General features: G+C 40.0%; 1 protein-coding gene across 1 annotated transcript in view; it reads right to left on the bottom strand.

Annotated features, from left to right (window-relative positions):
- The window catches only part of LOC311253303 (semaphorin-5B-like), a 105,234-nt gene extending 91,530 nt beyond the window's left edge, over positions 1–13,704 (bottom strand). The window contains exon 1 of the mRNA XM_084347175.1: positions 13,625–13,704. The gene's annotated coding sequence lies outside the window, so the exon portion shown is untranslated. The remainder of the gene's footprint in view (positions 1–13,624) is intronic.
- Between the last annotated feature and the right edge of the window lie 469 nt (positions 13,705–14,173).

Genomic DNA, 14,173 nt, shown 5'->3' with positions numbered 1-14,173 from the left:
TAAATATTATAAAATAAATAAATATAAATAAATATCAAAATGACGATTCAAAACAACTTGCAAACAGGGTAACACATTCAATTTTGAGGTGATATTTTAAGTAAAAGCATTTTCATTAATTAATAAAACCAAGGTAATATTTACAGGGCCAAAAGAAAACATTTTTATCAGTGTACGTTTTCAATAACCAAACACTGAGTTCAGCTTACAGCTAACAGGAATGTGAAAAAGTTAACCAGGCATATAAACATACTTACATCCAGTCCACTTCCACAAATATTCAAGAGTGTCCAAGCCTTCATCAGTTGTCCTGGTACAAGTCCTGGCCTGTTTTAAATCAACCCTTGAAGTAACAACTGCAAATTCTCTGCTGACGTCACAGACCATTTTATTTGGTTTTAACAAGTTATTCGGCCAATACATTACTTTAGTAAATATTTTTGTTAAAATTTAAAGGAAAAGTGGGAATTAGAAATGAATGTCGTGATTGAAGACCAAATTTGGGAACAAGTGTGTGAGAACGGGCATAAACTGACCAGCAGCCCCACATGGAAAGAATTCATATGGAAAGTGAATCTCCGCTTTTTCAAAACCCCATTTATCATCTCCAAATTTGACAAAACAAAGACAAATCTTTGTTGGAGACAATGCGGACAAATTGGAGATCACACACATATTTTCTGGGATTGTCCTAAACTGAAAATGTATTGGGAGGGGATCCGGGCGGAACTTTCTAACATCTTACAAATTAGCATAAAGAATGACCTGCTGATCTTTGTTCTTGGAGTGCTTCCCTATGACTTTTTATGTAAAGAAAAAATGTACCTACTCAAAATCCTCATAATGGTGGCAAAAAAGATGATAACTATGTCCTAGTGTAAACCATTACCCCCGACCGTTGACCAATGGAAGGAGCAACTTATCAGGTATATACAATGGAAATAATAACGGCAAAGCTCAATCTTGACGTGGCCTTATTCAAGAGGAGGTGGAATCCACTAATTACTTACTTTGGACTAACATTACAGGACACCTAGGTGATCCAGCATCATAGAGGCAATTACAGGCCTGGACCCTCTAAAGTAAAAGGGTGTGTTTTTTGTTATGTTTTCATTTCATAAATATCAACCAATCACCATGGTAATTCTACTCAATCTTATTTACACATAATTATCAATAATATTATTTATCCAATCATGTATTTTAATTATCAGGATCTGACACTGTCATAAGAATATGGAACCACCTTGCCGACAGGTTCGCTGTTCATGCTGTTTCTCTTTTTTTTTTCTGTTTTTTTTTTCTTTTTCTTTTTACTCAGATGTGGAACAAAATAATTTAAAGCTTTTAATAAGGAAAATTCTGTAAATGTGTTTAAGTATGTAAAGCTTGAAACATCAATAAACATATTTGTTCAAAAAAAAAAAAATTTACATATCAAAATGAAGATTCAAAATAACATACAAACGCTAAGTAACACATTAAATAAAAGCTGACATTTTAAGTAAAAGCACCAAAATAATAACTTCTTGTAGAATTTAAATGTAAAACAAGGGTAATATTCACAGGGCCAAAGAATAATTTGTATTAGTGTATAATGGCGTGATATGAATGTTTTATTCTTACTGTGGCTAAAACTGAGCTAAGCTATAATGAAATATTATACACGTGGTACTGGTTAAGATTATAAGATTGTCTTATTTTCACTGGCTCCGGCTCTGCTGTCAGTTTTTAGTTGCCCACATTTACACATATGAAAAAACTTCCAACAGGATTGTATTCAAGAGGTGCATTTCCTTGAGAGCACTGTGAACCTATGTGAAAGTGTAAGAAGCAGTGGATAAAGTGAAGTCTCCATAAAATGTAATTCTATGTGTAAACTTTTTAGTAGAGAGAATAAAAAAGATAACTAAATACATTTTGAAAACATATGAACTAAAAAAACTGCTGGCCTATCACAGATACATTGTACCGGCATCGGTGTATATGTACCGGTCTGAGGTTATTGGGGGAAGAATCCAAACCAATGCTTTAAGTGCATTGTTTGGTATTACTGCATTACTACTTAACCTTCATAAGTCCAAAAAAGACGTTGTAGCTTTTACCACTCTCTTGGCTAGATGTTTGATATTAATTACTTGGAAATCAAAGACACTTCCCCATCACAGGCGAAAACATGTCCTATATTTTATAAAACTGGAAAAGATTTGGCTTTCAAGTAGTGGTTTGTCTTCTAAATTTGATGTCATCTGGGGTTCATTTTTCCAATATTTCAGGATGTAGGCTGGGATTTTAGAATGATAGGGGTGGTGTGGTACTGCAAGTATTAATAGATTGATATTCTTTGTCTGATGTGTGTATATTTAGATTGATTTTGTTTTAGTTAATATTACTAATTTGTCTTCTTTTCTTTATTGTTCTTGGTGTTCAGTGTGTGTTTGGTTTTCCTTTTCTTTGTTAGGGCATTCCACAGATAAGTTTTCTCTTTGTTTTGTTTTTGTTTTCTCACTTGAAAACCATTTATGTATTTTTTGATAAAGGCCTCCAGAGTGGGTAAGGGTTACAGTGCAACACATAAACATTGCAACCGAGTCACCAAAATATAATCTTGGCATTTTATATTTCAGCAAACAACTGACATGTTCAAATTTGTATGTCATTTGTATCATATTGAAATGTCTGTAATATGTGTTATAAAATGTATACATAAAATGTATACAATGTAGCTTTCATGTCGGGAGATGGAGGGGATGGTGGTGGTGTTTAGGCCAGAAGACTGGTAGGCCAGGGACCATTGTGTAAGACTGCATTTAAACATTTGTAAGTGTGAAAAATCACTGGAAATTTTTTAAAGCTGCTATAAGCGTAGACATAATTGTTGCTTACTTCCTGTCCGTTTTGCAGTTAGCAATGCTCTCCCTCCTCTCTATGTCACCACACTTGCACTACTCCTTTCTTTGTGTCAAGGAAGCTCTCCTTGCCTCTTTTGGTAGTATAAGCCATCACTGTGAACGCTGGAATTGGAAGCTTTCCCTGTTACCCCTTTGCCGATGTAGGTGCCAGAACAGGAGGATCATGCTCTTTGCGTGTTGCTGGAGCAGACAGGACCACCTCTTTATGGAGTTCTCTGCCCTGATTGGTTGAAGAAGGCAGATTCTCTTTTACTACATGAGAGGGGGGAGGAGAGGCATGGGTTACCAACCAAACACTACAACAGTGATTACTGTTGGAATATAGAGCTATTCAACCCTCACAGACGTTGGGACATTTCACACCGTGCATAAAATTGAAAACTGAACCTGAAGAAACGTTAGGTTGCCACATAAAAAAATCTAAAGTTTCAACACATCTGTGGTCTGCAGAAACGTACATCGGAAATATGACAGGTCTTTGTACTGTTGACAGAAACCTCAGTCAGGCATGGCTGTAAGAAGTGGATGCCAATCTGAGAGGGCAAAAGGGTGACCTCCCATTCAGAAATTAATGGCACCAATAAATCATATTCAATGAAAACTGACAGGATCATTTAGCTTCCTGTGTGCCCAGCAGAGCATAAGAGACAACACTTCCAGGCCTCATCCCCAACCTTCACAGAGCAGGACATTCATCTCTCTCAGACTCAGTCGCACCACAGCAGAGTACCAAACTCCCTCTAGGAGAATGAAAGGCTTGTTCCTGTGCAAACTTCAGGATGACCTCCTCCGGCTCTGTTTTTACAGACCCGTCACTGCTGAGGCTAAAAGATTACAGCCACAGTGAGACGCAGGGGAGCGCTGAGCAAAAGCCGAACTACGATCAGTGAAAAGTGACAAGAGCAGAGACTTCAGGGTGGTGAAAAGAAGGCCCCCAACCTGTCAACTAAATGAGTGAATAGTAACTTCTATATTACCTTGTATGATTTTGAAAATGTGGTTTTGAGAACACTAAGCTACCTATGATTGCCGCTTAGTGCCAGCATCTTTTAAAAAGCCCAAATAACTTGTGGTGTGTTCACTTTTAAGCACAAAAGGTTAAAATCAAGTTGCTGTTATGAGCACCTTTGAGTATGTAATGCACCATTTGCATTGTACATTTTTGATTATCTGCCTATTGTTGCAATCATTTCAGTCTCAGATTAGTCTAATTTTAAAATATCAGTGTGTCTGTTGATCAACTAAACCCATAGCTGTTTTTGTACAGCCAAAACTCATGTTTTAGAGACACATGCCCAATAATGAAAAAGTGTGTTTTTTACTTAACTCTTAAAAACTGAAAAGTTGAAACTGCATTAACTAAATTTACTAAAAAATTTTTTTTTTTGACAACTTGGGGGCAGCTGAACCACATTAACACCACGGTAGGGCATTAGTGACTTCAGATTTTTTCAAGTCGACTTATCCGTCAATAAAGTCGAAGTCGAGTCGACACGCTTATTTGATGACGTCATCACATTGACACAGCGGAGGAACACCTCCATACATGGGATGTGTGTCTGGCCCACAGCCGGAGAGTTTTAAAACCAGGAAACAGCTGATCACAGCAATCAGTCCATCACTTCAGCTGTGGACGTCAAGATGAGCAACTGGAAAGCTGCTGAGATCCGGTAGATGCTAGCGTCTCCTCGGTCTCTGTAGCTGACAGCTACCAGACACAACCAAACAGCTAGGAGCTGCTGTCAGCTTGTTGTGTAGCGGCAAGCTACGAACGGTCGCTACTTTCAAATTAAAAGCTAAGAACCCAGTTCTAAAATCCAATGGGATGCAATGTAAAGCTCTTATTTTGAAGACAAATTCGTTGTCACTGTTCACTGCCCAAAAAAAAAACACGACTTGTCGACCACTCTCAGGGGTCGTCGACTTGCGCCACTGATGTCGACGTGTCAACAAATCGGCTTTTCTGTTAATGCCCTGCACCACGGTGATATATATCCAGGGAGGAATAGGCTGCAGGAAGCCTGTGAATCGTCAGTGGCCTCACAATTGCGTTCAATTACAATTCAGCTGTCAACGATTCGAATGCAAAACAATTCTTGAGGCATTGCGATGCATCTCGATGCATCTCAGTGTGGCATCCTCAATGATCTATATTACTGAACATGGCTACTTTTTCATCATTTAAATTCCCCTTTTATTCAGAAAGTCCTTCCAATAATCAGACTGCAGCAGTCTACAAAATAAAAGCTGCATCTTTTCAATACATAAACTACAAAAACTAATTATTTATCCATCTGCAGTGCCTTTCACATTTGTCTACAAGCAGCTTTAAGATAAGGCATTTATTGACTCTGCTGCTCATACCTTTCTCTGAGCTAGACAGCAAAGTTGACAGCGCGTCCTCAGATCTTGGCTGAGTAGCTGGGCTTGCTGTAACAGTTATTATTTATGGCTGCAGACGTTAGCTTTAGGTGAAAATGGCTAACATGATTAGTAATTGTTGTGAGGCAGAAATGTAAAAGTTAGCTAATGTCCGCCCATAATTCAAAGAATCGGAGCAACGTCGGCCGAGGCCTGACAATCAACAATCAGCATAAGCGCCAGACTCTCGATTATGCTATGTCTCTGCATCGATGCAGAATCTTCCACGTCTGCATCACGATGCATCTTTTTCCACACCTTTAATACTGATTACATAGTGATGCCTGGGAGTGCAGTCATGAGTGTACAGTGTGAATGGGAGGGGGCTAGGCACACAGCCCTGAGGGGCTCTGGTGTTGAGCAGTAACGTAGAGGATGTATCAATCCGTACTCTCTGGGGTCTGCTTGTGAGGTCGTCCAATATCCAGTTGCATTGTTGTAGTCAAGCCCAGAGTGTTAAGTCTTCCAATCAGCTTCATGGGTTAGACAGCAATAAAACAAAACAAAACAACACAAAACAAACAGCATGAACTACATTACTCTGCTTATGTCTGGGTGTTTTGTCCGGGATGAGGTGTTCATTGAAGATCCTCCTGAGTTTCTCAAGTGCTCCCCTGATGTGCTTCTGTTCCTTCATCTTCTCCTCCATCTATTGGAGAAACTGAGTCCATGGCACAGACAGAAGCACAGCCATGCTTCTGTCTGTCGAAACCTTCACTGTACTGGAAGTAGGTGGTCGTCAGGCAGAAATCAAGTAAGGCACAAACGGGTCTGGGATGAAGCTGGTTCTGCTGGAGTGCTGTCCTGTAGCAGCGTTTCTTTACCATATTTACCGCTTCTTGGGTGGTAATGCATATAAAAAGTGAGGTGAGATCGTAGGAAACCATTGTTTCGTCTGAGTCCAGTGTTATTTCTCTTGTCTTGTTTTGAAAATCCTGTGAATTTTTGATGTAGTGTCTTATTGTGCCACACACACACACACACACACACACACACACACACACACACACACACACACACACACACACAGAGATATCCATATTAATGTCAGACTCACATTATTCCTTTTAAAATTTCATCACTCAAATATGCAACCTAACACCAGATCTCTTCTCAAAGATCCCTAATATGACAGCCTTACTGAAAGGACATGAGCATCCTTCCTAGAAATAAACGATTCCCCAATGTCATCAACAACTCTTTTATGGGGAACAGGAAAAGCTGTTTTTAGAGAAATAATAATTTCTTACAGCCTATTAAAAAAAAATAACTAAATAAAATAAAAAAAGAAACAAAACAAGAAAAAAAACAAGAAGCTGAACTGGAACAAAAAGTCCAATAACATGAAAACATTAATGTAAGTAACCAAACAGAAGAAAACCCAGAACAAATTAAGAAAGTACAAATTCCAAATGAATGAAATCATAAATAAGACAACTCAATTCCTGATTCCATCATCATAACAAATCTGGTAAATACTTGGCAAATCAATTTAAACAAAATGAAAAAAAAAAAAACTCAAGAGGACATCCACTCAATTCTTACCAGCATTAATTTATCGCAACTCGACATGACCGACTCACCAATAACAGAGATCGAACTTTCGAATGCCCTCAAGCTCATGCCCAACAACAAAGCACGAAGACCTTCCCTGCTGAGTTCTATGAACACTTATGGTTGATTTTAGTTCTGATCTTCAACAGACTAATAACTTAAATAAAACAAAATTCAAGTATGCCAGCATACATGAACACAGCCACAATTTCACTCCTCCTAAAACCCAACAAAGATCCCACACTACCATCACGTTACAACCCCATTTCTCTACTCAATGTGGACATTAAAATAAATTAAAATCAATCCACCTAGATCAACCCAGCTTTATCAAAGGCAGACATTCATGAGTAGCACACACATACTTTTTAATTTAATGGATTATTCATCAAAACAACAACAAGAACCATCATTGTCTCATTGGATGCAGAGAAAGCTTTTGACAGATTAAAATGGTCATTCTTCATATCCACAATGCAAAAAATTGGCTTTGGGGAATCATTTATTAACTGGGTTAATATTCTATAAACTGCACCTTCAGCAACTGTAATCACCAATAGACTAGCAGAACAATGCCTCACACTGCATAGGAATAGGGACTAGGCAAGGCTGCCCACTATCTCCCTTCCTTTTCACTTCTTTCTTTGACCAGCTAGCTGCAGCCATTTGTCAGAACACAGACAATTAAGCTCATAGAAACATACTCCAACATCTCTAATTACTCCATCAACGTCATAAACGTGGAAACAGTGTCAAAATCATACGGAAGACACTAAAACCCTCTGTAGAGATGAGGGGAAATACAGGTTTGATAATTCTCTGTGGGTTGCTCATCATAAGCCACACCTTTCAAATTACACATAGTTAATTGATCTATTGATAGAACTATTGATCATAGTGGCTTTAAGTAAAATGTATATCTTACATCTGCAATGATAAACAGTAAAAAGTACAACCTGGGATAAAAGATCACCAGTAATGCAGCTATAATGACTAAGTGGGTAGAGGCAAGTACAGTATTAGAACAAGACAACCAATACAGCCCCTTCCTCTGCCGAAGAGGAGCACCTCTTCTTTCTCCCATTCTCCTGCTCATACCTCCGCTGCCTTTCCAAGCCACTTCTCTGCAGACAACTCTGGCCACCACCTTGCAAATCATCGATGCACGCCTTCAAACACTGGAGAATGCTTCACCCTCTGCCTCATCTTCTGCGACCATTGCCGCCACCCAGGCCTCGATGCTGCCTCGAAGCCGCAAACATATCACTCCGGCTAAGGTAAAGATACTCCAACATAAAGACATCAGTCTAGTCAGTCTCATCCCGCCTTTCCCCACGTGTGATATATCCATGGCCACCAGGGAAAATATCGCAGCATTTTTTATGTCTGTAGATCCCCAGGTAAACAGAGACTTGTCTATCAGGCAGTTTCTTTGCTTTCAGCATTTACTGCGACATCATCTGCTCTGTTTACCCCGAAAGAAGGCATGAACTAGATGCCTATTTGGCCCTCACTGGCGACCTTAACCTCAAATACGGGAGGAACATATTCTACCTGTACCATACAGCCTTCGCCGGCAAAGCCACGCTCAACATCGTCCAATCCAACATCCACCTAAGCTGGTCCATACTGGACACCCAACTGCAGGTGATGATTGCTGGAAGCAGACCAATAACTTCCTGCAACACCTGCAGAAATCCAGGCCACACCGCTTCCCTCTGCCCCACAGTACAGTTCCAGCCTACAACCGCTAGGATTCCTTTCCTACCCCATCCTCAGCCTGCCTCTGACAAGCAAGGCTGCCGGTGCATCTTTTCAACAACTTGCCAATATGCAATAATTTCAACAAAAACGTTTGCACATACCATAACTGCCATTTCTCAAAGTCATTCTGCAGCCACTGCAAAAATTGTAGGCGGGCATGATGACCACCCACAATCTGTCGTGGAAACTGTCGGATTTCGCAGCCTGTTGGAGCACTTAGAGCCCAGGTATAGTCTGCCATCCAGAAAAGACATTTCACAGACTGCTATATCCGAACTATCGCAGTTAGCTGCACAGTTAGAAGATGTTAAAGCCATGAGCTTGCTTGAAGGTTATTTTGATCATGTAGATATTTATTTCTCTACAGCTTTGCATATCAAATATTCAATTTGCAGCTGTTGCTGCTACCTGTTTCAATGTGAAGCCTAACATAAATAAATTCCTTTGGAATACATTTAAATCCAGTGCATTTGTGTGTTTTTTGTGTGCTGTGTGGTTTATTTCAGCCTCATGATGTAACCTTAAACACAATACCAACAATAATAATAATATTAAAATAAAATGAGTCCTTGTATCGGAATCTGTATCGGTATCGGCGGTTGTGAATCGGAATATCGGAACTGAAAACATGTGGTTCGGCCCATCTCTAGCAAAGATGCCCATCTGGCCACAGCGCACCATTCCACCACAGAACCCCCGGAGAACCATTGTGGTTCAAAAACATTCTGAACTATCATCCCTCTACACCAGTAAATGTTAATTGTCTAGCAGCAGAGCTGTCCTTTCACTCTGATTCTGTGTTTGTCAATCATCCCTCACTGGCCTTTCTCAAGGATTGCAGGTCTGGTTCCTCTCTTTCCCCACAGATACATTCATATCAAAAAATCTACAGTCAGCAGTGAAATTTACAGTTTTCCACTTATTTGAGAAAGAGGTCAACAAAGGGTACATTAATGGTCCATTTCAGTCTTCTTCCTTCCCAGTATTTTGCACAAGCCCAATAGGTGTAGCCACAAGAAAATACTTGGGGAAGAAAAGATTAATTTTTGATCTGTCCACCCCTTACGACTGCCCCTTCTCAAGCGTTAATAGCCTCATTCCACCTGAGCCCTTCTCTCTCCACTACGCCACCACCAGCAGGCCAGGGCACGTGGCTTTCCAAAGCAGACATCACCGATGCTTTCAAATGCTTTTCAGCATTAAGTGAGATTCAAAATACTATTTTGCAGTGCACCTGACTTTCAGATGCAGGAGCAGCCCGTGCATCGTCAACCAAGCTCTCTGCTGGATTCTGTTTAGCATAGTTAAGATCCCTTCCTTGCTTCACCTGCTGGATGATTTCCTCCTCACAGATCCCCTTCAGAAAAATCAGAAATCGTTTTTAAAGTTAAAGATATGACTACACTGATATGCAGACCTCTACTGTGAACCGGTCAATGGCCAGATTTTAAATAGGTGTGACCCACCTCCACCCCATCCACCTCCAGCTCTTCATATCCAGTTCTCCTCACCAGAATCAACTCCCCTGTCATCAGATCTCCAGGATCTTTCTTCCTCCATCACCACCACCAGTGTCTAGACTCCATCATTCTACACACAGCTTCATCACCTCCCCAAATATAACTAACCATCTAACCGCCAAACTTTCTCATTCTTTTTGTACACATGGCAATAAATCTTCATGTTCACTTGAAAAATGTGAGTCTATCCTGATTGAAATAGGCTTGAGTAGCTTGAACTTAACCATGTGTGGGACAGAAGATGCTAATTGTGTTTTCAATGCCCTGTACACTGTACATCCATCCACCTTAATATCCATCCATGCAACCCTCTGGAGCTAAACCATCCCACTTCCTGGATTATAAAACACATTGCAAGTAAACCTAATTTAGGCAGATTAGATTTTTTCCACAGCAAATTTGCAAGTTTTGCATTAGCTAATCCCCAGTGATTTCCATTCATCCATGACCAGCTGCAAAAGAGACCTACAGTGATTACCCAACAACTCTTAACCCCCCAAACCAGCACCCAACCCCAACCCACCCAGCCCGTCAAAGCTCTCAATGGATGCCTTGTCCTGCACATAGCACTTCACTGTTAGACAGGTCTGTGTGTCACAAAGAATCATTGATTTATAATACTTCAAACACTCAGTTCACTCCGTTAAACAAACCTGGCTGTGTTGATTTTTTTAAATCCCTGCAGTCACTGAGGTCAACCTTTCTACTGAAGCAATAAAGTGTGCTTACAGGAGTCACACACACACAAACACACATACAAACACATACACACACACACACGCATACAAGCAGATATGGGGTTAGGTTGCAGTGTAGAGGTTATTTGCAAATTTGCGATTAAAATTCATATTTATCTTGATTAATTTGACAGTTTGACATTACAAGAAATGTGCCAATGTGCTAAATACGTAGCATATTCCGGGATGCCTTTAGCCTAGTTTAACATGAGCTAGGAGCAGGGAGGAGCTGCTAGCCTAGTGATGTCCAAAGTAAAAAAAGAAGCCTTCTGACAACCTCACGTCTTAAAAACAAAGTGGTTTTTTTTTAAACTTATAAAATGACTCCATACAGCTTGTTTGGTGTCATGAAGCCCTGGGATCTCCCAATTTTTTTGAAAAGACGTCATGCATGCCCTTTTTGAGCAAAACCCTTCACTGTAGCTGTTAAGCTAAAAGTGTAAGTGCACCCCGTCTGAAGTGGGTGCAGAAGTTGGACTGCATGACAAGGGTGTAAATAACGTCTTTCAAATGAATTTGGGAACTGAGGGTTCTGGAGACTTGGACTATGCTGGGCAAGCTGTGTGGAGCCATTCTGTTTTATTTCATCTTTTATTTTTTTTAGGCTAACTGAATTTTGGGGAGAACTTTACCTTTAATCTCTCTCAAGTTTAACAGTGGGTAAGGAGTTTTGAGATGCTAGCCTACATAAAATGCTAATACTCACCTTTGGTCAATTTATAGCTCAAAGGCTAACTGCTCCCTAAAACCACAGTCTCTCATTTTTACATTTCTATTTCTACACAAGCAAATAAACAAGATGTGAAGTGTAAATAAGACAGGTTTCAGGCAGCACCTTTTCTCACTTTGTTATTTTTGGGTGAAATGTTCCTTTAATGAATGATCTCCTTTGCCCCAGCAACCACTATCATGGTCCCATACACACGGTGCTAAATGGCAATAGCTCATATGCCAACAACGAAGGACTGTGACTTTCTCCTGACTTTTCCGAGAGAAATTCATGAAGTTCTAACAACTTTCCCTGAATAAATAAAGGTTGAACACAGTTAAACACAGTTTCAGAGTCTGAATCCTGGGCTGTGTGAGAGAAGTAAACCGTAACACCTAGCCGCCTGTCCATCAGCCCCTTTAGCATTGAACTTGCTCTTTCTCCCCTCATCCATCTTTCTTTCATTTTCCACTTCAGCCTGACATCACATGAAACTCAGAGGTCTGTGGGTAACATATTTAGGCATCCAGTTTAATATTATAATGCCATTTCTATTTAGGGGGGTCATATATTAGCAGCAGTAAGTCCTTATACGTCCCTGTAGTCCCTGTCAACCATCCATTATAATTGTATACATTGTGATCTCGTTGATCTGCTCTGTACATGCGACATCTATTGCACGTCTGTCCGTCCTGGGAGAGGGATCCCTCCTCTGTGGCTCTTCCTGAGGTTTCTTCCGCATTTTTTTTCCCTGTTAAAAGGGCTTTTTTTGGGGCAAGTTTTTCCTCACTCGAATCGAGGGTCGAAGGACAGAGGGTGTCGTCTCTGTACAGATTGTAAAGCCCTCTGAGGCAAACTGTGATTTGTGAATTTGGGCGATACAAATAAAATTTGATTTGATTTGATTTGATTTGATTTGATTTGTTTACATTCAGCTCCATGGCAGATTTTAAGAGTTTATAAAAGTTGCAGAAATAACATTTAAGAAAAATCGACTGTTTGATCAGCTACAGTATATTTTCTAAATCAGTCCTGGTCTGTTTATAATGGCTTATTTTTTACAGGTTTTAAAAGCACCCATCAGGACACATATTGTGGGCAAGGAATGAGAATGGAGAGAATTTAGTTGTGGGCTGCATGTTTATCTTTGTTTATCACCATAAAATATAGTGCTTCATGTTTATGAATAATGATGAACTAACTTCTTCAGTTCAATATAAAGCAGCATACATTTTGATTTTCAGAATGCGTTTTGGTTTAGACTAACTTTTCTCCACCATGAATGAGATTAAAAAGCAACGTTTTTCAGCATTGATTGGTCAACCACAGCTTCTATGTCATTCAGAATTAACCAGAAGAACTTAACAAATATTGGGAGTAGCCTATAGCTATTTTTTCAGTCAGATATATAGCCATAAAGATTGCACATCAGACAGCCGTGGATACAATAGCATACAGTATATACGTTACGTTAAACAGGTTAACGAGCTTGTATACCGATGGGCCTCACTATATGGCCTATCGTGACCCATCACATCGAGTGATTAGGACATCCAGGGGTAGGGGGCCCAACAGTGGGCTATTTGGGTCACACAGAGTGATGGGTTACGGAATTCATTGTAACTGCGGCAGATTCACAGACTCTTTTTTTTGTGTACCCCACTTAAGTTAAAGGTTTTATTTTAACAGACAGTCAATTTCAAAAATGTCTTTCTGCTGCCTGCATCAAACACTCGTTTTTCAGAAATAAATCTTACAGCAGTAACTGCTGCTTGGTGGACTGGCGCCGAATTGGAGAGTGGACCCTAATTATATGTTTGTTAAACGTTTTAAGTTGAAATGTTTGTCGGAAAGCTCTGCAACAATAAAACCTTCTTTTTTAAAAAGGAGTTTGGTGTTAAGTATTTAAATGCCGGAGCAAAATGGAACAAAAAGCGATAATGTTTACCGTCTTTTAAGCTTACTCATGAATGAAAGTTAATGCGATTAAATTAATGTCAAGCTTACCCTTCACTTCGGATCCATCGCGGGACTCCTGCTGCTGCGGCTACAGTTGCAGAGACAGAGATGATGCAGATTCACGGCAGCCTGCTACTCAGGTCTGAACTCTCATGTGGCTCTGTGACCGGTACGAAGTTACAGGTTAGTTCAGACCAGTAGGGGTGCTGTCCTGCCCAACTCGTCCTGTCAGAAGCCAGATTGGACCAAAGGTGTAATAAACACTGTCGTGGTAGCTGTGCGAATAGGACCGAGTCTTAACTGTAAGCACCCATTATATTTGACAGTCTATAATGGGTCTATGTTGCAGAACGATCAGTTTTAAAAAACTGATTTGCTACCATTGACACAAATCTATAGCCTTGTACCCTATGCATCACTGGTAAAAGTATTATAATTGACACTTTCATGCATTAGAAAGCAATTCTTCAGTAGCCTACCCTAAGTAAACTAGGTTGTAAAACACACAATGATTTCGCTGGCAAAGGTTTCCTGGTTCCACTGGCTTGGCTTTGCTGCCATCTACTGGGTCATTGCCCTATGCAATCCAGTGATTCA

The sequence above is a fragment of the Pagrus pagrus genome (genome assembly GCF_965226575.1).
Source record: "Pagrus pagrus genome assembly, chromosome: 24".
NCBI classification, from domain to species: Eukaryota; Metazoa; Chordata; class Actinopteri; order Spariformes; family Sparidae; genus Pagrus; species Pagrus pagrus.
The sequence above is the reverse complement of the archived record's forward strand: the minus strand, read 5'-3'. Positions and strand labels throughout refer to the sequence as shown.